At 38.8% G+C, this 23,035-nt stretch overlaps 1 protein-coding gene and 1 long non-coding RNA gene across 2 annotated transcripts in view; one reads left to right on the top strand and one right to left on the bottom strand.

Moving 5' to 3' along the window:
• Positions 1-23,035, top strand: part of PDZRN4 (PDZ domain containing ring finger 4) — a 245,593-nt gene that overhangs the window by 107,370 nt on the left and 115,188 nt on the right. The window lies entirely within an intron of this gene.
• LOC146545235 (uncharacterized) overlaps positions 1-23,035 on the bottom strand; it is a 34,675-nt gene that overhangs the window by 1,556 nt on the left and 10,084 nt on the right. Inside the window, exon 2 of the long non-coding RNA XR_014882125.1 lies at positions 6,216-6,502. This is a non-coding gene — a long non-coding RNA (uncharacterized LOC146545235). The remainder of the gene's footprint in view (positions 1-6,215; positions 6,503-23,035) is intronic.

Consider the following 23,035-nt stretch of genomic DNA (forward strand, 5'->3'; position numbering starts at 1 on the left):
TAAAACGGCTGCATTTGGATGCTGTGCTATACTTCATAGGGATTTCTCTGGCAATGAAGGTTGCATATAAATAATGGATGAAGAAGGGTGACAGGACCTGAACACTTGGGGCTTGACAGATTATCTTGTGATGTATTACAATTAGATATGCTTCAGTGTCACTTCATTTATTCAACTAGTAAGGCTGCATAACTCTTAGATCCATTTGGAGGTGGATTTATGAAGAGCCTTAGTCACATCCTCTCAAAGTTTGGAATTGATTTTTGAACATCCTTAGCAGCTTTCTAAATCACTTTGCTCTTAATATGTATGTGATTTTTTTTTTTTTCATTTTTAAACACTTGAAGTTTTATTAACACCGATAACAGATGAGTTTTTTGTTTGTTTGCTTGTTTTTAATTGTTTTGCTTACTCTGCTCAAGGCAGTTAGTTGCTAGATGAGAGGCCACTTTTTTATTTATCTGATCAACAGATCCAATTGGCCTTTTGGAATGCATCATCTAGGTTTGTTGTGCCTTATACTAAATGGTATTATATAGATTCTGGACATCCAAAAAATATGAAATAAGATTATCAATCCCTGTATGCCTTTTTGCTTTTTAGGTAGTTGTAATTAAAAAGGCTGGTATGGAAAGATATAGAAAAGCGATTGTGTTACGATCTCTGTAACTTTTTAACCTACCTTAGTGCTTTAACCCTGGTTGTTAATTTTGTTTTCATTGGACATATTTGCCATAAATGCAGATATAGAACATTTTGCCTCAAATACTTACATGTGTCCAGCCATACCAGGCTGCTGGAGGTAGTATCGTTTCTTCTTTTAAATCATCATTTACAAAACAAAATATATCTGTCTGTGTATTTCTTGCCAAAAGAAGTGTATGTGGGACAGCAGGTGGCCACAGAACCTAGGAGAAGCTGCGGTCCTCCAGATATGCCACCTCCCACCTCAGCATGTGCCAGCCCATGAACATGCTCCTCCATAGCAACCTCTTTGATCTTCATATGGGATCTTAACATGATTTGGAGATAAACTGCACTCATAGTAAAGTGGATCCACAACAACAAGGTTTCAGAGAATTTGCTCATTCTTGTATAAGCTGATGATAATTGATGGACGACTGGTTTGCAGGACCCTGACAGGCTGGTTGCCTGCCCTTTGCACTCTGCCAGATCAAGCCTTACAAGTGTGAAATAGCCAATTACTGGAATACCTATTGAAAGTAATAGGCCAATGAGCAAATTGCTACTGTGGGACTCTGTGGCGGTGTAGGTGGAAGGAAGCCAAGATAAAGTTCTGCTCTGAGCAGCTGCTCCCACCACAGCTTGATAATGCTACTGGATGACTAAGTGATGAGAGGAAGGTATTTCCCCATTTGAACTGCAAGTGTCCTGCCTTGTATTGACTTAAAGTTTATGATGCATGGTACCATCTTGTTACCTGGGTCCTAATTTTCAGAAATAAATCCTCCTTTTAAAAGGTAGTTAAATACGTAATAGGGATAGTCACGGCCATAGATTTTGTGCAAAAGCATTAAATACAATTTTTGCTTGGAATGAAAAGTCATACAGTGTGCAGAGTGTTAATACTTGCCAGCCATTTGCTATTGACAGAACAATTTATCTTGATAAAGGACAGTGAAAAATTTCAATCTATTCACTGACATCACATTATCAGCAGTAATATATGACTGCATCTAAATATAAGGTTCAGATCTGGCACAGCTGAGAGGTTTCTGGTAATTTTCCTGTAAATATATTGTGTACTGGACAATGAAAAAATGTCGCTTTTACTATGTAATTGGGTGACCTATTTTTATGTGAGACTTAAAGTTTTACTGTGTTTAATGGGATAGACCATAATGTTTCCTTTTTGGATAACCTGTTTCTTTTTACACGAGTTTAGCAATAAAATGGGTATTGCCAGATTTGACAGAGCAGAAATAGCAGGCAAAGAATGATGCTTAAATATTAGTGTGGTAAAAGGAAGATTCTATAACCATAGAAACTTGCCACATGGAAAAAAATCTATCTGAAAACGTTGTAACGAAAAAATCTGCTGTCAATATTTTGCTTCATTTAGACAGTATGGCTTATTTTTGCCAAGGTAGGAATGTTCATTGGTAATTGTTAGGCATTTCCTTCCAAACTTTCTTAGTAAAAGAGATTTAATTCATTATTTTAAAACTGTATTAGAAACCTGTGTTCTTTAGTTCAACATATATTAGAAAGAGAAACGGCAAGTAGCTTTGGGGGAAGAATTTCAAATATGAGCTAACGCAGTCCATGATTCTATAGTATGAAAACAACTGTTGTGTCAACGCAAAAACTGTAAATGAAGTCAGTGCCAGTATTCTATATAATCTTTTTTTTTTTCTCCAGTTATTTCTTTGTTGCTGAAAAAAGAAATGACAGCTTGCTTTTTGCTTTGAATGTCCTATTAACAGTTATCAAGTCCATTTTAGATGAAAAGAATAGAAGATTGATTAATGCTTTATGTGATATGAATCAGCCTAAAAAATAAGATTATCACTTTGGTTATGTCTAAAAATAACCAAAAGATTGGGGTAAAAATGCAAACTTTCTGATCATTATTTTGTTTTATTACCCTAAAATATGTGTGCTATTTGTGGTGCTTTTTTTTTTTAACTCTATACTTAAAGCTCCAAGGAGAAAACTATCACTTATTTTTATTTAACATGCTGTATTTTCTCCTGAATGTGTCTAACTGCAAAACCACAGTAAGTGCTCTGCATGAGTAAGAAAGTCTCTGCCAATCTCCCGCAAAGATAGGGTGAATGAACTCACTTCATGATGATTTTCACCAGAGGCACTTGTATTGTTTTGAGGCTTGAAGAAATTAATAGGCATGTGCTAGGTAGAGGAATTTGCTGATGACTGGAGCAGACAAAAACCTGCTAAGGGAGGAAGACAAAATCTGAACAGTTCAATTTCAAGGAATAAGAAGAGTGCAGGGGGTTCTATTAGGTTTTCATTTGTAGAGTCCTCCACATAACTCAAGATGGTTTGTAGTTTAGCAAACTTGTAACAGTTCACCCCAACATTGTTCCTGAGAAAGAGGTATAGTGTTATTTTCTTCATTTTCTTTCTTTCTTTTTTTTTTTTTTTTCAACCATACAGGTCTTTATTTTGCCTTCCAAATACTTGGCTGCTCTGGGAGGAGAAACAGTCTGATATTAAAGTACAGGTCATTTGTCCTTCCCCAGTAACTGTGTGCTGAGTGGTGTTTTATTGAGCAACACCGATATCCCTGAATTAAAGCAATTATTCTGTCATTCCCTGGTTTGTTAACTCCTCTCTGTTGCTTCTCTGAGATGTTATGAGCAGGAGCAGAGGCATCATGCTTGCCTGACTGCAGATCCAGTCATGAATAGGGGCTCATACTTGGAAGGTTATCTACCCAGCCATGAGAGTAGGACTTGCTTTCTCTGAGGACGTATATTCTTCAGAAATTGATGGCTGGGCTCTCAGCAGGAAGAGCTTCCTATTCTCTTCTCATAAATGGATAGTTCAAGTACTCTGGGGATTTAAGAGGCTTTGCTATATATCCTTCTGCTCCTCCATTTGTTAAAACTGTGTGGCAGTTCAGTGTCAATGACATGACATTCAAGAAAGGAAATAAAGGCTGATCCATGTTAGTAGCCCTGTTCAGTATTAGGACAGAAAGCAAAGATCTCAGGAATTGTTCTCTTTTTTTTTTTCTTTTTTTTTTTTCTTTTTTTTTTCTTTCTTTTTTTTTTTTGGAGGACCATGTAATTATTTTTCCTTTTTTTCAGCTTCTTGACACAGACAAGAAAAATGTGCTGTGTACAACTCAAATGAATGTCTAGGTATGACAAAGCAGAGACAGTTACTTTTTCCTGGTAAAAGTTTGTGTCATCTTCATTGAAAAGGCTTTTATGTCTATCAGAGCACAAGCTCCGCTATAAATCTGTTTGAAGAAATCATGAAGAACAAGCAATATCCTACAGAAAAAAAAGGATAAGAATCCTCTGGACATTTTGGGCCTGTGAAGGACAATGAACACTGAAAATATTAGATATGGATAAAAGTAGAATGTGCAGAGTTGTGCATTTAAGTGGTTATAAGAACTTGGCCTTTGAAGACTTAATCCTAAAGTAGTATTGGTAGTCCTATGCTGAATTCCCCTGAATATTATGTTATTTACTCTCATCTCTTTCCTGGGCTTTTATACATTTAATTCAGATACATTTAATTCAGCTTTGGCTTGATTTGTATCAGGCAGTTTTCTAGAAAACATGACAGAAAAGGTGGAAGCAGATATATCATTATTTTGCATTTTTTTCTTCATCTTTCACTGAAAGTGTTCTGTTTAATCTCTTAACCTGTGGAAATTGCAGTCACAGTGGAGTACAGGCAATGTGGTCTAGAAGATCTTCCCACTAAGTCTTCCTGGCACAACACTGGAACTGCAAGGCAGTGAATCAGACCTCTCTTTGTCAATGCATGAATTCATTATACAAATATTCCCATTATTCTGTAGGCTATGCACTGTGAGTACATGTATCCCATGCATGCTACACCTGGACTGTCAGCTTCTCCCTTGCTTTCTTTGGGTAAGACCACAGTGGTGCATTAATGAGAAACAGCGTGTATGTAGGAAAGAAAAGCATGCTGATGAATTACTAATGAGTGTACTCCAATCTGCTGGAAAACAGTTGCTTCATGATTTATCAGAGCACAGCATGGGAAAGCTTTCCCTTCTACTGCTGGAATTCAGGCATTTCTTGCCAAGAAAGCCAGAAAAAGCAGTGTGGTGCCTGCCAGTCCCAGGCCCAGCTGTATGCTGAAGGGGCAACGGTGGCTATAGGGGAAGCCCCCCATCAAATGCCTATATGCAGAGGAGCTTGAGGCCTGGCTGTGATGCCAACAGGAGAGGTGGCTGCTGGTCTTCCTGGAGATTGTTCCTTTAGTGCAGTGTTTATCAAGGAATGTGTCTGGTGCTTGTGATTTGTCTCTTGCAGGCACTGTAAAGCCTACTTAACAGGCCAGCGTCTTTTGATTTCAGGCATCTAGTTCTAAGTTCTACTATGGCCTTTGGTCAAAGGCCATTTGGCAAGGACATGGAGAGAGAGCAAAGTATGAGAGAAAGGTGCTTTTCCAAGGGTTGCATGAGAAACTGAGCAGTCACTAGGGCATGTGGCTGCCTCTGCCACTAAGGAAGGAGCTGTACCATGATGCTTTCTTGCACGTGATCTATAGCAGCTTGAAGAGTCTTTCTACCATTGGGGGAACTGGATTTGATTCAGCATACTTTCACTACTGGTTTGCTCTTCTTATCCAGTAATTCTTCAGATACGTTTCTTAACAAAAGGAGTTTGTCATGGTTTTCAGCACTGGGGCAATATTCTATTCAAAGCTACTTCAGCCACATGGCAGGCATGTTTAAAAAATGAAATAGTGCAATTAATTACTGTAACCTTTTTCAAATAAATTATTTCTCATTTCTTGTGTAGATATAATTTTCAGCTTCTGTGTATTTGTTGATGGAATCAATTGAATAGAACAAGGAGCAATAATTTGAGATGATCATTGACTGCTAAACTGCTTGTTTTTTTAAGCTACCAAAAGTTCAAGAAGAGTCATGAAATATAAACTGAAAAAAGAAAATCTAAGGAAAAAAGAAGTTAATGCTTGTGGAATTTACACATTGTAGTTCCTGATGTGATGTAATGAAGTAGGTGAGCACATGAGTAACGAAGTAGTGGGGATGTCTGAATGGAAGATGTGAAGATTTAGTCTCAAACAAGCTAAAAGCTACTTTAAATCTCTTAATTGATATGAATCTGTGTAGATTGAGTAATAAAATATATGTTATATTTATCTCTTGTTGATGGATCACTAACTGCCTTGCAATCTATGTAAGTGAACTGGTACGTCACAGAAAGCTGGACTAGAGCTGTTCCAAACCAGCAGTGCTGAAAAAGCTGTGTATTAGAGTTTGGCTTTAGTATTGCGGGAGGAGATGAGAAGCTCACCTCCTCTATTCAGAAATCAAGATTTGCTATCAAAATTTTCCATATCTGAAACTGGAGGATATTAGATCTGTTTATTAAAACGAGTGGAACTTGCTATTATGTGAATGCACATCTGTCATTCATTAACAGCGACAAATATTAATTTTTGCATCTATATCATATTGCAAGTATACTCAATTTGCTGCTCAAACTCACCGTCATTTCATTTGCATTCACTTCAACTGTCAGAAGTCTCGCACGTTTCCGTTCACTTGGCATAGAAAACAGTATTTTTGTCTTCACCCAGTTTTTTTTCATTGCTGAGATTTGATCATGTTCAGGCCAGTTTTAAGATATTTTTCAGAGTTGTTTCATACCAGTGTCAAAAGCAGAGAAGGTTCCAGCTTCTCCTGCCTCAGCATAAGAGGGTCAGGCAGATGATTTCCTTCTCTTTTTCCCAGTCTTTATGTCTGTACTTCCTCCAATCCTGTGATAAAGCTCCTCTAGATAAGAAAGAATGACAAAACAATTAGGCTTCATGTCATATATAGAATTAGAGCAGGTGTTCATCAGCTGTGCCACTGCTGACAGACTGCTGTATATTTCAATAGTAAGTCTGTCTCCACTTACAAATATTTTTTGATTTTTTAATGAAATTAATTACAGTCACTTGATACAGGATGATATTATTTCATGCTTGTGTATGTTTTCAGATACATATAATCTTCCATATGAGTGCTTGGCAGGTGCCATCTTTTAAGGAGAAGATTGCTATTCTAAGAACTTTCTCACTGAAAAAGTAAACCTGAAAGACATACTTCCTTTTTTATCTTGTGAAGTAGTTTAAGTGTCCCAACCAGGTAAAGCAGCATTTTTATAGGAACACCATCTAATATGTGGTAAATTTGTTAAGGATTTCTGAATGGAATAAAGCTGAAGTCTTCATTTAGTAGCCTGAACCTAAAAATGGCCTTTTGGGAAAGGTAATGCCGACAGCAGCTGACTATGCCATTAATGGGGTTGACTTGACTGCCTCTAGGACTGAAGTGACCTTTTCAAGAACTTCCTAGCAAATGAGTGCCTCCTCCAGCTCCAACAGTGTGTACATGTATGTTACATCTACCTTTACCTTTAGAACTTGCTGGAAATAAGCAAACTTGCACATCTTGCCTGAGCAAAAGAAAGAGGTTCAACAGCTAATATACATATCAGAGGTTTTTATTTCTCCTGCAATCAAAGGGAGAAGAGAGGTTCACAGTGAGAATTACATAAGAAGGAAAATTAATCTGTTGAGTGGTTAACTGGGTCTTTTCTTTTAACAGAGCCCTTTATTTGGAAGAACTTGGCATGATCATTAAAGGTAGAAGGTAACAAGTAATAAAGAATTTTAAAAGATCAAAGAAATTGAATAATTCAGCGGTTCACACATCAGTCACAAAATAGGAGAGGTAAACATTGAATGGATAAGTGACATTAAAAGCCCTCTTTATGAACAAAAGTTAATTTGAATAACATTAATTTATAGTTACCAAATTGTGTCTTTTTAATATTAGTAATCCATCCATTTCTTAAGCTGTAACAGCAATGGTAATTAAGCACTACTGCCGAGCAGTGCTGCTGTGGTTAGTTACAGCAGGGAAGCATGTGAAATAACTTGCCTTAAAACACTAGAATTCGAACACTTGCTCTTTTAGGGAGTAGGCTTGGAGATGCATGGTGCTGCTCCACATTTCTTTTTCCTTTGCCAACTAGATCCTTTTGCAGGGAGGGAAGAATGTGTTAGGGACACTCGGTCTTTTGCCTGCTGCTGAATGGAGCGGTTTTCCCATCAAAAAATCCAGAGTAAAAAGATGGCTATTGCCTGTTGGTTTCTTCTGCTGCCAAAGGGCAAGGGAAGAAGTGGGGCTTCCCTGGTCATCTTTTTCTGTAGCCCTTCATTAGGTATCATTCACAGCAGTGATGCAAAACAAACCTCTGAGGGCTACTCAATGTCCTTCCCCATGCTACTGCCCCAGATTCTTTTAGTTGTAGCCCCAGACATGGAGGCATGGCTCCACTAAGGCCACACATGCTACTTTTTATGCAGGAAGTGATGCAACCTCCTCCCTGTGATGCTTTTCAAGGGTGTCTCCCTGGCTTCTCACTCATGTTCCACATTTCAGGCAAATTCAGTCTGCCTTGTGAAAACAAAGTGTTTTAGGCACAGGGAAATCTGCTGGGACTGGAGGGAGGAGGAGGCAAAGGGAAGGACATGCTGCCACATGAGCATGATGAACGAGCTGTTGCATTCTGTGGCCAGCCCACTGTCTGAGCTGGCAAAACTACCAATATTTCTTTTCCTCACCAGAATACCTAGTTTTATCATTGTGTTACTTCAGAGAGTCACAGAATCACAGAATAGATGAGGTTGGCAGGGACGTCTGGGACCACCCACTGCTTCAGCAGGTCTAGCCAGAGCAAAGTGTCCCTGCCCACATGATAAGCAGTGAGCATCCTCCTGGATGTCAGCCTTTCAAGGAGCTTCAGGTCTGGATTGGCCGAATGCCTAGAATTCCATGCCCAGGAATCCCTCTGCACCCGTTGCCTGCTCTGCACCCCTCTGCTTTGGCTGGAGGAAAAACTTAGCAACGTTATAAACAAACGTACCAGTGGGAACAACCACTTTCTGTTTATTTATGAGGATTTTGTCAGCTGAGCTGCTTTGACACCAAGCATGATTCCTAAATAGAAATAAGTCTGATGTCAACCTGGGCAGTAAAGAAAGTTTCACAACCCGGCATTTATGTCTTCTCCTAACAACTACCCATGGGCTTCATATGCAGTTTAAAGTGCCAGGGATCAGTACTGTTATTTCCATCCCTTTCATGCTGGCACAGAAGCCCCTGTCTCTCATTAAAATTCACTGCTTGTCTGCCACATATTTCTTGCACCTCCACCTGTTATGTCAGCCAGACTTCTGATAGAAACTTATTTGGATAATGTCTGCAAGCAAAGAATTTTCCCTGAAAAGGTTGAAGATGGAGACACTCTGTCAGGACCTGACAGGTGTAAATTTCTTAATCTATGAGGAGTATATGAAAATACAAATCATCACTGAGAGCCAGCCTGAAGCAGACTGAAAAGCTGTCATAAGCAATTTTCAAAAAGTATGAATTATTTGGTTCTCTTCCAGGAGGAACAACTCCACAGGCATAAATTCGTGAATGGTACTTGACAATCTTAACAAGTCCTTCTCTCCCCGAGCTGAGTGTGTGACAGACATGTGATAGGGACGGCGTGCTCTCCTCTGTTCTCCAGCTGTGAAGGAGCTGACATGATAATCAGGGACGGATCCTGCCTCAGCCAACTCGAGGCATGCCTCCACTGACGCAGATTTCAAGGAACTGATTAATCTGACAGAGAGACCATGTTGGAGCTGATTATTTGCCAAAAGATGTTTTGTAGATCCACTTCATTTCCATTTACTGGGAGCAATGATAGGAAAAGAAGTAGCGGATTCCTTGTGATGGGTACCTTGGCTATTTTGTATGCTTCTGGGCTTGTACGTTTTTACTTTGGGCATGCTGAAAGATCATTGCTAACTGAATGGGCCTATTCACTGGTGTATGGAAATGGACTTTAAGAAGGGTTGTGTATGATTGGCAAATCAGTTCTAATTGAATAAATGTCAAGGTCAAAACAAACAAGTGATGAAGATGAGAAAACCCTGGAGTGGTATTTGCTTCAAATCATATTAAAGGCTATTCAGCAGCAAAGTGCTTCAGGGGGACTATGCAAAATTAAAGAGCAATGGAGTTGCTGCACAGTTTTAAACCAGAAATATCTTTATCTCTTTCTGCAACTGAAATTGAATGCTGCTGCTTAGGAAATATCCTGATGGAGACAGCAAACTTCTTTGCTTTCTGCATGTGAACAGGCTGTATGTAGTATATGAGGTGGCAGTTTCTGACAAATACGAGGACAAGGGGCACACTCCTGCACTGGGGACACAGTCGTGTGCTACAGTGGCACACTCTCGGATCTCAGGGAACTAGGTACAACTGAAATGCAGAGCATTTTATGGTGATAGTTGTAGATATAGATTCAGTAATAGAAGCTTTTTACCACACTTTACATGAATATGGTCCTGAATTCCAGAAGGATATCCTTTTTAAGGATGTGGATTTTTATTTACTATTTGAAGTCAAGGTGAAACTTGCACATAAATCAAATACAGAGAATATCAGGTGTGGTTTTTTTTATTCTGTTACCCCTTCATTAATTTTCAATGATGACCGTGGCTACTATATAAACTAAAAGTATAGGTGAATATAAAAAAGTGCAATACTGAGGCCAGCAAAATCCCTTCATCAATGTGACTTGCTTTAAATTAGGTATCCTGAGCCACAGTCTGTCAATAAGTGTAGAGTGTGTGTTTTTCAATGTCAAGTCTAAATATTATAAAATATCAATACTGCAGCTGCTTTAAATCATTGCAGAGAGGGGACAAGAGTGAACGCTGATTTGTTTTAGGTAGAATATAAATTTGCTGCTTAAAGAAATATTGGAATGTTGTCTACTGATTTACCACTGTATTTTTTTAAGCAACTAATATTTTAATCTAGATTCAAAATCAGTTAGGCACCTTATGTTTAGAAGTTCAGGAGGAATTGGTCAAATGCTTAAGAAAACTAAAGAGTATTTCTGAATATGTATCTTAAATTTTTGGCAAAAATTAGCTTTCTGGTATTCAAAAAGTGATTCTTTTGTCATGCCTCAATTCTCCACTTTTTTTTTTTTTGTTTTTGTTTCATTTTTATTACTGCTTTTACTCTGGAAATCATTTACCCAAGTCTCTTGGGCTTTTCTAGTCTGAGAAGAGCTCCTTTGTGTGATTTTGATGCTGTGGTGGCAAATATATGAAGAGGCACATCTGCTTCGTGTGAGTGAAACTGGTCATAAATCTGGCTTCTTCTGGTGATGTGATGTTCAGTTCAATCTTGAATTCTTTGTTTTTCAACTTACTTTTTCTGAAGCTGATTAATCGTTTGGGTACCTATGTCCACATGAGAAGACAAGGTAAGGTGTCACAAAAGCAGAACTCAGTTGTTAGAAAGTACTCTGGGTCTTTTGATGGGAAAGCATTGAATATTTTTAAATCATTATAGAGAAATGCTCATACCTACACAACCATACAGCTGTTCAAAAGGTAGTAAATAAAATTTCTGCTGCATGTACTGCAGTGTCCTGGCATACCAAATGCAAACTGCCTTGGGGTGGCTCCTGAACAATTCAAGTGGCTCCTTCTCCGGTGAGCCTCACATTTGTGCCTGCAAAGATGGAACTAGGTACTACTAGATCCTCCTAGAAGACATGTTAAGATACATGAGGGATGAGCAGGTAGTCTGAGACAGCCAGCATGGCTTTACCAAGGGTAGGTTGTGTCTGACCGATCTCGTGGCCTTCTGTAATGGAGTGATGACATTGGTAGACAAAGGAAAGGTGACCGATGTCATCTACCTGGACTTGTGCAAGGCCTTTAACATGGTACCCCACCATATCCTTATCTCTAAGTTAGAGAGATACAGATTTTTTTTTTGAGGGGAGGACTATTTGGTGGATAAGAAATTGGTTGGAAGGCCATAGACAGAGGGTTGTGTCATTATGTCCATGTGGTGGTGATGGTGATGAGTGGTGTCCCCCAGGGGTCTGTCTTGGGACTGGTGCTCTTTAGCACCTTCATCAGTGACACTGATGATAGGCTGGAATGCACCCTCAGCAAGTCTGCTGATAATACCAAATGAGGGGTGCAGTTGACATGTTAGAAGGAAGGGATGCCATTCAGAGGGACCTCAAGAAACTTGAAAGGTGGACCTGTGTGAACGTAATGAGGTTAAACATAGCAAAGTGCAAGGTTTTGAACTTGGGTTGAAGTAACTCCAGATATGTATAAAGACTGGGAGAAGAACTTGAGAATAGCTCTGTGGAGAAGGACCAGGGAGTCCTGGTGGATGGCAAACTGAACATGAGCCAGCAGTGTGCTCTTGCAGCTTGGAAAGCAAATGGTATCCTGGGCTCCATCAGAACAGAGGTGGCGAACAGGGACAGGAAGTGACTGTCCCCCTACTCTGCCCTTATGAGGCCTCACCTGGAGTACTGCATCCAGGTCTGAGGCCCCCAGTACAGGAACAATGTGGAGCTTTTGAAAAGGGTCCACAGGAGCTTGGACTTAATTAGTCCGTCTACTTGTTGCAGATGTGATGTGGGGAAAATATACCCATTCTTAATAGTTAGATATTATTATTATTATTATTTGGAGTAGTTAATATTTTCCAACATACTTACAAACTGTTACACCTATCTTTTTCATGTTTTCAGGTATTTCCATAGCTTAACTTGGTCACAAAGGAAAATTGTTTGTTTAACAAATGTGTGAAAATGACTACTGATCTTACTGTGTCTTTTAAAGTAATTTCTACCATTGCAACAAGACAGAATCAAAGTGACTAATCAGTTATAAGCCAGTATTCATTAACTGGCACTAAATTATTTTCATTTGGCATATAAAATAGCTACCCTTAATTAGAATTTGGTCTAATAGGATTGACAAGTCAAGCTAGGGGGAAAATGCCCTCGTTAATTGCTTTTAGAATGGAGTAATTTTTTTAACAGATTGAATTTGCTATTTGTCTTATAAGAGAAATCTGCCCAGTGAGCAAATGTATTCTTTTTGTTTTCTTAGCTTACTGCCCATAGCAAAATAAGTTTGAGTACTGTTATCTTTAAACAAGTGTGTTTGTACAGTATTGCACTGCACTAAGACTTTAATCAGGATTTTAAAATAGAAACATTTGAGGGAAATAGCCCTTCACTTTTTTCATTCCATTTTCAGTATCATAATTAAATACAATCACTTTCAGTCAAGTGAAAAAGAGATATTCCTTAGCACTTGTCTTCTCAATGAAGCTTTTTTTTTTTTCCTCTTACCGTTTCTGGAACACAATGTCTCTTTTGAAAGTTGTTCTATAGATATATTTTTCTCTTCTTAACTGGAAAAACATAATCAAATTGCTATTTTCTTTCAAAACTCTTAAAAAGTTTGTCAAACCAGGATAGTTAGCGTTTCTCTCTTCAAGCTTGCTTCAGTAATGACTTCCTAGTTTGCTTTGGCCCATCAATGGCTGGACCCATCATCAAAAAGTGGAGCAGTATGAACCCAAAGGGTTCATATGAATTGTGTAGAATGAGCCCTGCCATATGAACCCAAAGGGCAAATATAACAGAATCTGTAAATATTTAGAGGAGTTTTTCTGCTGCCAGTCAACTCCTGAATGAGCAGCTTACTGCTTTTATTTTTACTGATAGCTAAAACTATGGGAGTTGATCCCCTGCTCTCCAGGACTGACTGAGAGGTGCCAGTGCTGATTATAGTTAAGGTAGTGCTGATTATAGTTAAGGTAGTGCTTAAGTTGTTTCGTTTCATTAAGTTTTTGTTGTACTCTCTTAGACAACTTTTGTAGCATAAATGAATGAATTAACGACTGTTTCCTGGAAATCCCACAAATAAGAAATATGCTTATGCTGATGCTTCACAGGTTCTGCTCTTCTCCAAATGTTTCAATCTTTTCTTTTGAGAAAGAGTGTATGAGGATAATACAAAGAAACAAAACATAATCTTTACCCCCCCCCCCCCCACCTACGCAATTTTTGGTCTTGGAATTCTTTATGAGCCTTGCTTTCACTTTGAAGTCTTCTATATTTTTTGTCACGATATACAAACTCAAATGAAATAAGAAATTCTTAAAAATAATCCAAATCTTGAAGGAATAGTTGGTCGAAGTTTTTATGGTAATATGGAGAAACCTTATTTTGTCTCTAAAGCATATTTGGTAAAGCCAGTGACAGCTTGTGTTTCCCACTGCTACTCATCATTTTGCATCAAGCTAATGCAGGCAAAGGTCTTTTGGTTCTCTGTCAGGAAAATGAACCTAGTCCATGAGTCTGCTCTGTCCTTGGCCTCCTTTTTGACACTACCAACAAGGCCATTGAATTAAGTGGTGTGATTTTATTAATACAAACACCTGCCCAGTAGGAACTGGACTGAGACTACCAGCATGTTTCAGATAGGCCATTGAACAGCTGTCTCATCATAATAATTTTCCATCATGATCAGCTAGGGTTGAATTCAAACCTATGACCTACAGGTGAAGGGCTTTGTAGCCATTACTTATGCCTTCAATCATCAAGCCATTTAAATGCCTTCAGAAGGGGAACATCCTAAAAATCTGGCTGGGAAGAGAGAAAGGGAGAGAATTTGCTTCCCAAAATTATCACCTGTTCTCTCAATTAAAAATTCAATAGATGTGATATTCTGTATTTGCATGAGCAATTTGAGAAAAGCCAGGTAATACCAATGATGTCTGTGGGACAGACAGATGCTTACAGTTCTGTCACAGAAGCGTTTGGGGTTGGGGTGGTGTTATGCCAATAGACGCATTCTTTTCTGTTTGGTCTTCGCATGCTTGAATTTCTCTCAGTGTGAAAAGAATAGTGCATTGACATAGTGTCTTTGTTTCATATATATCCTGAATCTGCAGTTTTGTAGCCACAGTAGTCTCTACTGTGCATTTAACTTAGATTTGACAGAAACCATAGGATGGTTTTGTAATGGATATTATTTGTGCTCTCGGTCCCTGAAATGCCTTTTGGATGGGCTAATATCAGCAAAATTTTAGTGGGTAGTCAGGGAATTATATAGAAAACACGTAATTGGACTTCATGAGAAACTGTTGACTAATACCCTTCTGATGGTACCTTAGTATCATCTATGGCTGAGTAATCTGTGTAAAGTGATTTGCATCACAGCCGAGTTAGCGTCAAGGGTATACTTTGGACAGAAGGCACAATTTAGAAATTAGGATCTCCTGTTTTTTTTTTCCATGTGAAAATACACTACATATGCTCTCTGTTTTTCTCAGGGACTATCTCACAGCCCTAAAACATTTACAGCTTTGCTTATGTTAGAAAGAGGAGATGAGAGGAGAGGAAATATGACAGTGGGGGCTGGTGGCAGCGTGAAGCTGCAGCTCTCCATGTGCTTTCAGTGCCTTGTTTATTGCTTCATGCAGCACAGCCTAGATGAGGCTCATTGAGAGCCAGCTCTAATTGAAGCAGTTCTATAAAAGTGCTGTTAGGAGCAGATGTGGCTGCACCAGGAATTTTTTATTTTTTTTTATGAACTAAAAAATATTTTAAGACATAAAATATTTTTTGCCAGAAACAGGATTCTTGGCACAGCCTGAGCATTTAAGCTTCATCCCAGAAATTTGTCTCAGTTTTCTCTCTCCATTCTTAGTTCTCAATGTCTCCTGAGGATCTGGTCATCACTTGCCCTCATTAATACCGCTTGCTTTAAAAAGCTATATTTTGTGACTTTTTCTATCTTTTAGACTTTTTTTTTTTTTTTTTTAAGAGTGGAGGAAGATCTCCCATTTGTTAAAGACCTCAAGGAATATTTGTCACGTTTTTAACTTATTTTTTCATAGCAGGGCATTCTTCAGCTTTCCAGGGTGTACTTTTCTGCCTTCTGTTTTGATAACTTGGCACTTGTTGAAAACAGTCACATTTCAATAACCCTCTTCCCACCCATGTACTGGTTTGTGAGGTGGCACAGATAGGGGAGTGAAGAGCAGGGACCCAGGACCCCCCTGGGCACCAAAATCTACAGTGTTGTAATAGCTCACTGCAAGGAGGCAGAGCTTCTCAGTTCTTCAGTAAATTACTCCCTCATAATTCAGTTTCTGAAAAATTGACCAGTGGATTAAACCATGGGTGAGTTGGCTTAAGAAAAACAACCTGTAATTGACTGGAAGTTTGGGTTTATGTGTAATTCTGTTTTCGTTTGAAGCAACTTCCTTTGTGAGTCAGAAATTCGTAAGGGAGATGTGTTCTAGAATCATCAGAAAAGTTGGACAAAGGTGATGACTGCTGGAAAAAGTTTGTAGCAGAAATTCATTTTAGGATATTTGGACTGTGTCCTACCAGTAGAAATAGGGTTTACGAAAAAGCCATAATCATGACTTGAAGGTAGAAGGGCTATAATTGAAAGAAAACTTGAGCAGATATTCCAGAGGTGTAACTCTTCCCTGTGCTTTGCTTTTCTTGTTTGATCTGAGCCTTTGCAGCTTCCTTGCTGTGCTGCTTTGATGTTGAGCTGTGGCTCTGCACCCAAACAGAGAGACACTCCACAGGGAGCACTACCCAGGAACTCCCTTGGGGCCCGCAGCCAGGGGATGCTGGGGGAAAGGGGCAGGTGCACTGCTGTGGGTTAAGGGGAGGGAGCTGTAATCATGCTTGGGACTGCCTGTGAATAAATAAACCATTATGTATGAAAACTTTATTTATTATGATTAAGAAAAAGAGAGAAATGAGAAGTTCACCATGTCCCTGCAACAGAAGGAGCACGTTGGCAAGAAGTGATCCAACCTTTTGCTGTGCAAAGCGATGGCTGATTTGTGAGCCTGGCTTCTCCTAGGCTTAATCAGCAGTGTGTCCTTATGCAGAACTCATGTTCCCCATGGATTTAGCACTGTCAGACCTATTAATTTATGTTACAGGGATCAATGTGATCTTGGGCAGAAGCACTGTGCCCACTCAGGGCAGAGGTCTCTCCTGGGGTTTCTGGCAGCCCTGTGCCTGGGTCTGTAGGGACTGGGGAGGGTTGGGGAGCACTCAGCCCTTCACCTTACAGCTTGTTCCACTTTCTGTGGGTCCAAGGTAGGAAGCAAGGAGTGATTTTGTAGCTGAATTTGAGCAAAGGCTTCTTTGTCATAAGCACTGTCAAACAGCATCGTTGCCAAGGCAACCCCAGCTAGATAACCCATTTGGGAAAATACTTGTAGGACCTAACACTCTATCATCTGTCATTCAATAATTTCGTGTTCATAATAACTAGGAAATCAATGGCCATCCTCTGAGACAGTTTGCTGAGAGGGTATGTGTGCTGCGGGCAGCTCATGGTTGTCTCAGCCTGTGGGGCTGCTAGGGAGCACAGGGTGCCACCCAGACGTGGGCTGGGCCAGAGCTTAGGGGCAGGTTGGGCTTTGCCTCCCAGTGAACCTGTGCTGTGGACAGATGTGACAGAGAGAAGCAAATGGCACATAAAGCAGTTGGAACAGTGCGAGGAAACAAAGGTTTGGGTAGAATTAACATTTCACATTTTAAAATACCGAGGGAAACTATGTACTCAAGTTATCGCATGGCCAGCATAAGCAAATTCAGTAACTTAAAGGCATTTTTTCTTATCATGGCTTTCTAATTAAACTGCTTATCATCATAAAGGCTGTGTTACCTGGATGTTATGTGTTGAATATAAAGCAATCATGGAGCAGTAATTAAAATTCTTAAACGTGCACCCGTTGACTTTACATACAATTAGTTTACTACAGTGTGTCATTTATTAATAGCACAAGTTTTCAAAATTGAGCCCTGGTTGGCTATGTGGAGAGAGATGTATTTAGTAATTACTTTGGCAGTGTTTATCTGTTTTGAGAGAAAGAGAAAAAAAAAAGCACTAATATCTGTAGAAAGTTTTATTGTAAATAAAAACCATTTGAAATTGAGGCTTGGAGAGAGTAATTCTTATCACTCTATAAACAGTACTTGAAAGAAAACTATTCTCCTAATTTGTAATGGGAGTTTATTTTTTCTTTTAAAAATGATTTTGGGGCACAAAAATATGTTGACTCTTTTCCAATTGGCTATTTCAGCACATCTGAGGTCCAGTTAGCTGATGGTACAGAGCAGACACTTGCAGGGCCATGGGCTGAGGTGTCAAATAATGATTTTAGTTCTGGTTTGTCCTGGGGAATGTTATGAAGTGGTTTTTATGATTTTCTGCAAAGAAGATACACCTTATAGTAAGAAACTCTGAAAGAGTAGCAGTCAGTGTTCAGGTGAGGGGATGAAATGAGAAGGCAATGTGATTCTTCTCATTTAATACCCAGAGGTCAAACTGAGAGCTTCTAGGAAAGTGACGCCAAGCTCTTCATCATACAATGCTCTGCTGTTGCTTCCCAAAGTAAACATTTAGCAGTTTTGAAAACTTGTTTGAATATGGCACATCTGATTACCCTCAGCCTGTGATTTCTGCATAAATTGTTTTCAGTTGTTCAAATTGGCAGAAACACTTTGCAAGGTGCAACTCCTGGGCTGGAGCTGTTAGTGTTAGTGTTATCTCAGAAGCAGAGTGTATTTCATTTTCCATTTGCACTGAAAGCTTTGGATTCATATTTCTGGTCTAGAAAATCTGTTTCTGAAATAGTTCTCTGTGAAAGTGGGTGAAGAAACCATTTCTTTTGGGAGTTTTGGAACATAGTAAGTTCAGAACCAGATGACAGAGGTTCAGGAGGTGCATCCAAAGATGTCACAGCCCATCTATGGAGCAGCCCAGAACTCAGCTTAGGCAGAGGAGTAGAGATTTCATTGTGAGAAATCTGATGTAGAAAGACTCCCTAGAAGAAACAGATGTTAAGGGGATTTATGAATGAGATACCAGAAGTTTGGTACAGAATGTATTATCTTCACATTGTAGAGTTCCATCAATAGCAGAAGGGGTACAAGTGGAAGACTTAAGCTGGGCTTGGAAAGAAGGGACTCTGGGAAGAGGAGCAATGATATGAGAGAGTATCAGATGCAATTTGTATGTCAGAGTCTCTAGTGAAGATGCCCACCTTCAATGAGAAGTGATTAAAAAAAGAAGCAATCTCAGCAAAACTCAAAACAGAAAGTATTTCAACCATCAGCAGACAGAATTGATGATAATCAAGCTATAATGTGGCTCAACCTTTCAGGGGGATTTTTTTATTCCACATAGAAAAACAATGGGGACAATGTGGAGAAGGCACAAAAGGGGTTAACAGTAGAGCCACCACTGAAGAGGACTAAGAGACTGTTTTCCAGGAAAAGCACATCAAGATAACAAGCTAAGAGAAAGAAATAGGAATGGATGAATGGAGAGGAAACAAAAAGATTCTGGGAATGGTCCAGCTGACTTTTCACACCATGTCCATGTAGCAGGTTGTCAGCTTTATATAGAATGTAATCTTCTCCCATGGAACTAAGTGACAAAGCCAGCCTTACTTCTTTGTGTTCATGGCTTTTAGTACCGCCTACAAAGATGTTTCCCATGGCCTTTCCAGTTACCTCACTCATTACTGAAGTGCTTGGCAAGGGAAAGGATGCCTTGTATGGATGAATTAATACGTTCTGCTGTGTTACTACTTCATAACTTTTATTCAGATTATTAAAGAAATGCAGGGAAGAAGTAGGAAAATCCATTTATTTAACTTCATGAATGGAACTGGCAGCTTCCATTGCTTCCTAAGGGAATTCTCATATGTACTTTGTGTGGATTTGAAGGACAGCATTCTAGAGATACGGATGCATCTTTTATTTATTTGTTAGGTCTTGTGCTTTCCCTCAGAATTTGTCAGTAACTGCTATTTTCTGTCACCCACTGGAAGATGGAAAGGATGAGAATTTGCAAGAGCGCTGAGGGAGCACGAACTGTGACTGCCTCTTCCATACTTAATGTGAGTGGATAAACACACAACATCAGTTTCCAATGCTGGCTCTCCTTTCTGTCCTATGAGTCCCTTTTCCCTCTCCTCCTTCTACGCCTCTCTTCATAGAAGAGGAAAGCAAAGAGGAAGTTGTAACGTGACATTCCCCGTGCGTTGTGGGGGATAAATATTGCCTCCCCTGGTGCTGCTTTGAACAATGTATTTTTAGTTGGGGGTTGGATCAGCAGAGCTTGTGCTGGAGAGTGTGAAATATCATTGATCACGCTGACATCTGAAGCAGGCTGAAAGACTAAAAAAAAAAAAAAAAAAAAATCAATTAAACCAGCAACCCACGCATCCCAGTTTGTTTTGCTGTGCACAGGAGAGAAGGCACACAGCTGTTGCTTACAAAGCTCCCAAAGTGGGACCATACACAGGAGCACTCTTAGCAAGTCTCCTCTGTGGCCTTCTGCCAGCAAGGGGGTATTATAGAGTTCAGCTCTAAAATGCTGCTAAGATACGTAAGATGAAGAAACTTTGAAACCAATGGTGAAGGAAAATCAGGAAGAGGAGACTTGGGAAAGAGAAGAACATTTTGTGCAAAAGCAGTGAAATTTAGAGTAATGAATGGATGAGTGGGAAAACAAATACTGAGTTATGGTGGGGCACAGAATTTAATTTGGGCATAGGAAACAATAAAATAAGGAGCGACATGTGCAGAAGTGAAATTTCACTGTACAGTAAAGGAAGGAGAGGAGAAAATGAGATAAACTGCATAGATTTGTCTTGCCAGTGGGAAGTTACTGACAATTTTGTTTTGTGTTCTACATGGCTTATTGCAAGCATCATCTGCAAAGAGACTTCACTTTTTGTTTAAAATTGGGTTTAATGTCACACTGATCTTGTTTCTTTTCAAAGTATACAAAAAGATCTTGATTTTGTTATTGTTGTTATTCCAAACAATTTCTGAAATCTCCTAGATTCTATTCTCTCCTGTGCTATTGCTCTGCAGTCACCCTCTTTGGTGCTGGGTAGCTCCCCCAGCTTTAAGTTTCTTGCTGATTTGCACAATAGAACTACATTTTGGCAATTACTTGTAGTATTTAAGTATTGTGCTCGATTTTTGTATTATTCACATATTTGTACATTGATGATAAAGTTACCGACTTTGTAAAATAATTTGATACCTCTATGAAAAGTTCTGTATGAAACTTGACTTCCATTGTCATGTAAGTATTTTACTGACATGTAGAAGATTTTCTTGACAGAAGCTAAGATTTAATAGTTAAAACCAATGTGTTTTACTTGTTCTCTCTTCTGCTTGTGCCTAAGATAATTAAAAATATCTCAAATAGAAATAAGTATTCAAATTATTCTCCTCTATCAATAGTATAGACAGAGCTTTGATGAAATTGCTGAGGATTACAGTTTTTTAGGAGCTTTTCTTGTCACCCTTATTTTATCACTTAACTTTCCATTATGGTAGCACCTAAATGATTAATTTTATCAGTTGACTTGTGACCTTTTGATTAACTACAATAGGAAGTAGAAAGATGGCAACAGCACCTTCTAGACATACAGACAGCTGATCAGTTTGCATTGTGGATATGATGTGGGCATAGCTGGGTCTGAGCCTTATTGGATAATGACAAGCGCATATGTTTCATAACTTAAAAGGAAGAAGATGCCCTATAATCAGAGAAATCAACAACTAAATGAGAGTTTGTGATCAGCTGGCATCCACTTTTCCTTTGGGCTCAACTAGAACATAGTTATGTTTGGATTTTGCTAAGAAAGCCGGGAGAAACTAATTTAATTTGGATTTCTGACAGGGCTCCAGGAGAAGTAATCCACAAAGATGTCAGGAATACTGTATGAAACTTGTGTTATTCTTTTATAGCAAACGTGAGTCCACTGTGATTTAGGTTCTGAATGTCTTACGTCAGGAACATACAATCACCTTTTAGTCTCTCTGGAGCTTTAGCTTTTGTGCAGGAGAGCTCTTGACTGCATGCTTATGAGTTGTTGAGAAAAATAATTCTTAAAGTCAATTTACTAAATTCTTACTGAAGTTTGCTCTGTTGCTTTGAATGCATCACTGTGTTTCCTGCTTCAGTTCCAAACACCATTTTGGATGTGAAGTATGCTGAAAATGAGCTTTCTCACAATTTTTATTCAAACAGAAAGTGTGAATATATACATACATACATACATACATATATATATATATATATATGAGTATATATATGTATATAAGAAGAAGAAACTCTGTTCTTACATGTTAACTTAGTTCTGAGGAATGAATAGCATCCAAACTTTTGGGTAGATAAAGTAACTGAAGTTGTATTTCACATTTCTAACTTGAGACAGGAGTTTCTTGCTTTCCCTGAGCTGACAATGTTGTTGCTCAGCACATGATAAATTACATTTCCTTATTTATTTGACCATCACTATTTGAATCCCTAAAGCATTAGTGTAAATCACTAAAAGCATATACTGAAGGGAAAGAGAACAACTTTACAGCTTCTGGCTATAGTCACTCCAGTGACACTTTGAGGTCATTGAGGTATTAGCTTCTGAAGAACACTACAGAAATATGTCTGTTATATGCAGGTAGTGTTTAACCACAGAAAATTTGTTGGCTTTTGCTAGTAGTCAATCACTCCCTTAGAAACTTGTAGTTCTCTAGCTGGGGAAGGAAAAGCATTGTTTTCCATAGCAACCTTACCATCTCGATACAGTATGTCTGTCAGTTTTGCAAGGGCTAATTCATCATGTAAAGTATATGCTGTGCATGTCACATTTTCCTGTCTGTTCATTTGTTTTGATAATCAAGATCTTGACAGATTTGTCCCACATGGTAGGATTTATAGTAAGGATTTTCTTATCACTGAATTAGGTTGACGCATATAATCCTAGTGTCCTACACAAGAACTCAACAGAAATGAAAGAGATTCAGTCTAGAAGTGAAGGTCTTGCAGAAAAATCAACTCTCCTCCTCCTCAGTCCATTATTCTGCTTGATTTTTATTTTATTATTTATTTATTTATTTATTTATCTATGATTTGCATTGTATCTCTACAGGACCAGTGACAGAAACAAGTCTTGACTTTGAGAGCTTAAATAGTTCCCCTTCTATTCGAACGTCTTTCTGATTATTTTTTTTTGGGGGGGGGGGAGGGGAGTGGGGAAGAGGGTTACTTTTTTTTTGTCTGTTTCTCGAGTTGTATTTCTGTAAAAATGAAATATAATGGAGTTTTGGAAATGTGCAGCTTTTCCCTCCAGTACATATTCTCATGCATGCCTCCTGTAGTCTGAAGCCTGATAAGTAAATTCATTTTTCACAGATGTCGTTTTCTTTCCTGTGGTAAATGAGAGAATCTTTCTCTCCCTTCTAAAAACGAAGAGTTGAAAATGCGGGGGCTGAGTTCTCACAAACTAGTAGAAATATGATCAGATTTAGTCACAGGAGATGTCAACCTGTCCTGAAACACA

Source organism: Meleagris gallopavo, chromosome 1 (genome assembly GCF_905368555.1).
Source record: "Meleagris gallopavo chromosome 1, MGAL_WU_HG_1.1, whole genome shotgun sequence".
Lineage (NCBI taxonomy): Eukaryota > Metazoa > Chordata > Aves > Galliformes > Phasianidae > Meleagris > Meleagris gallopavo.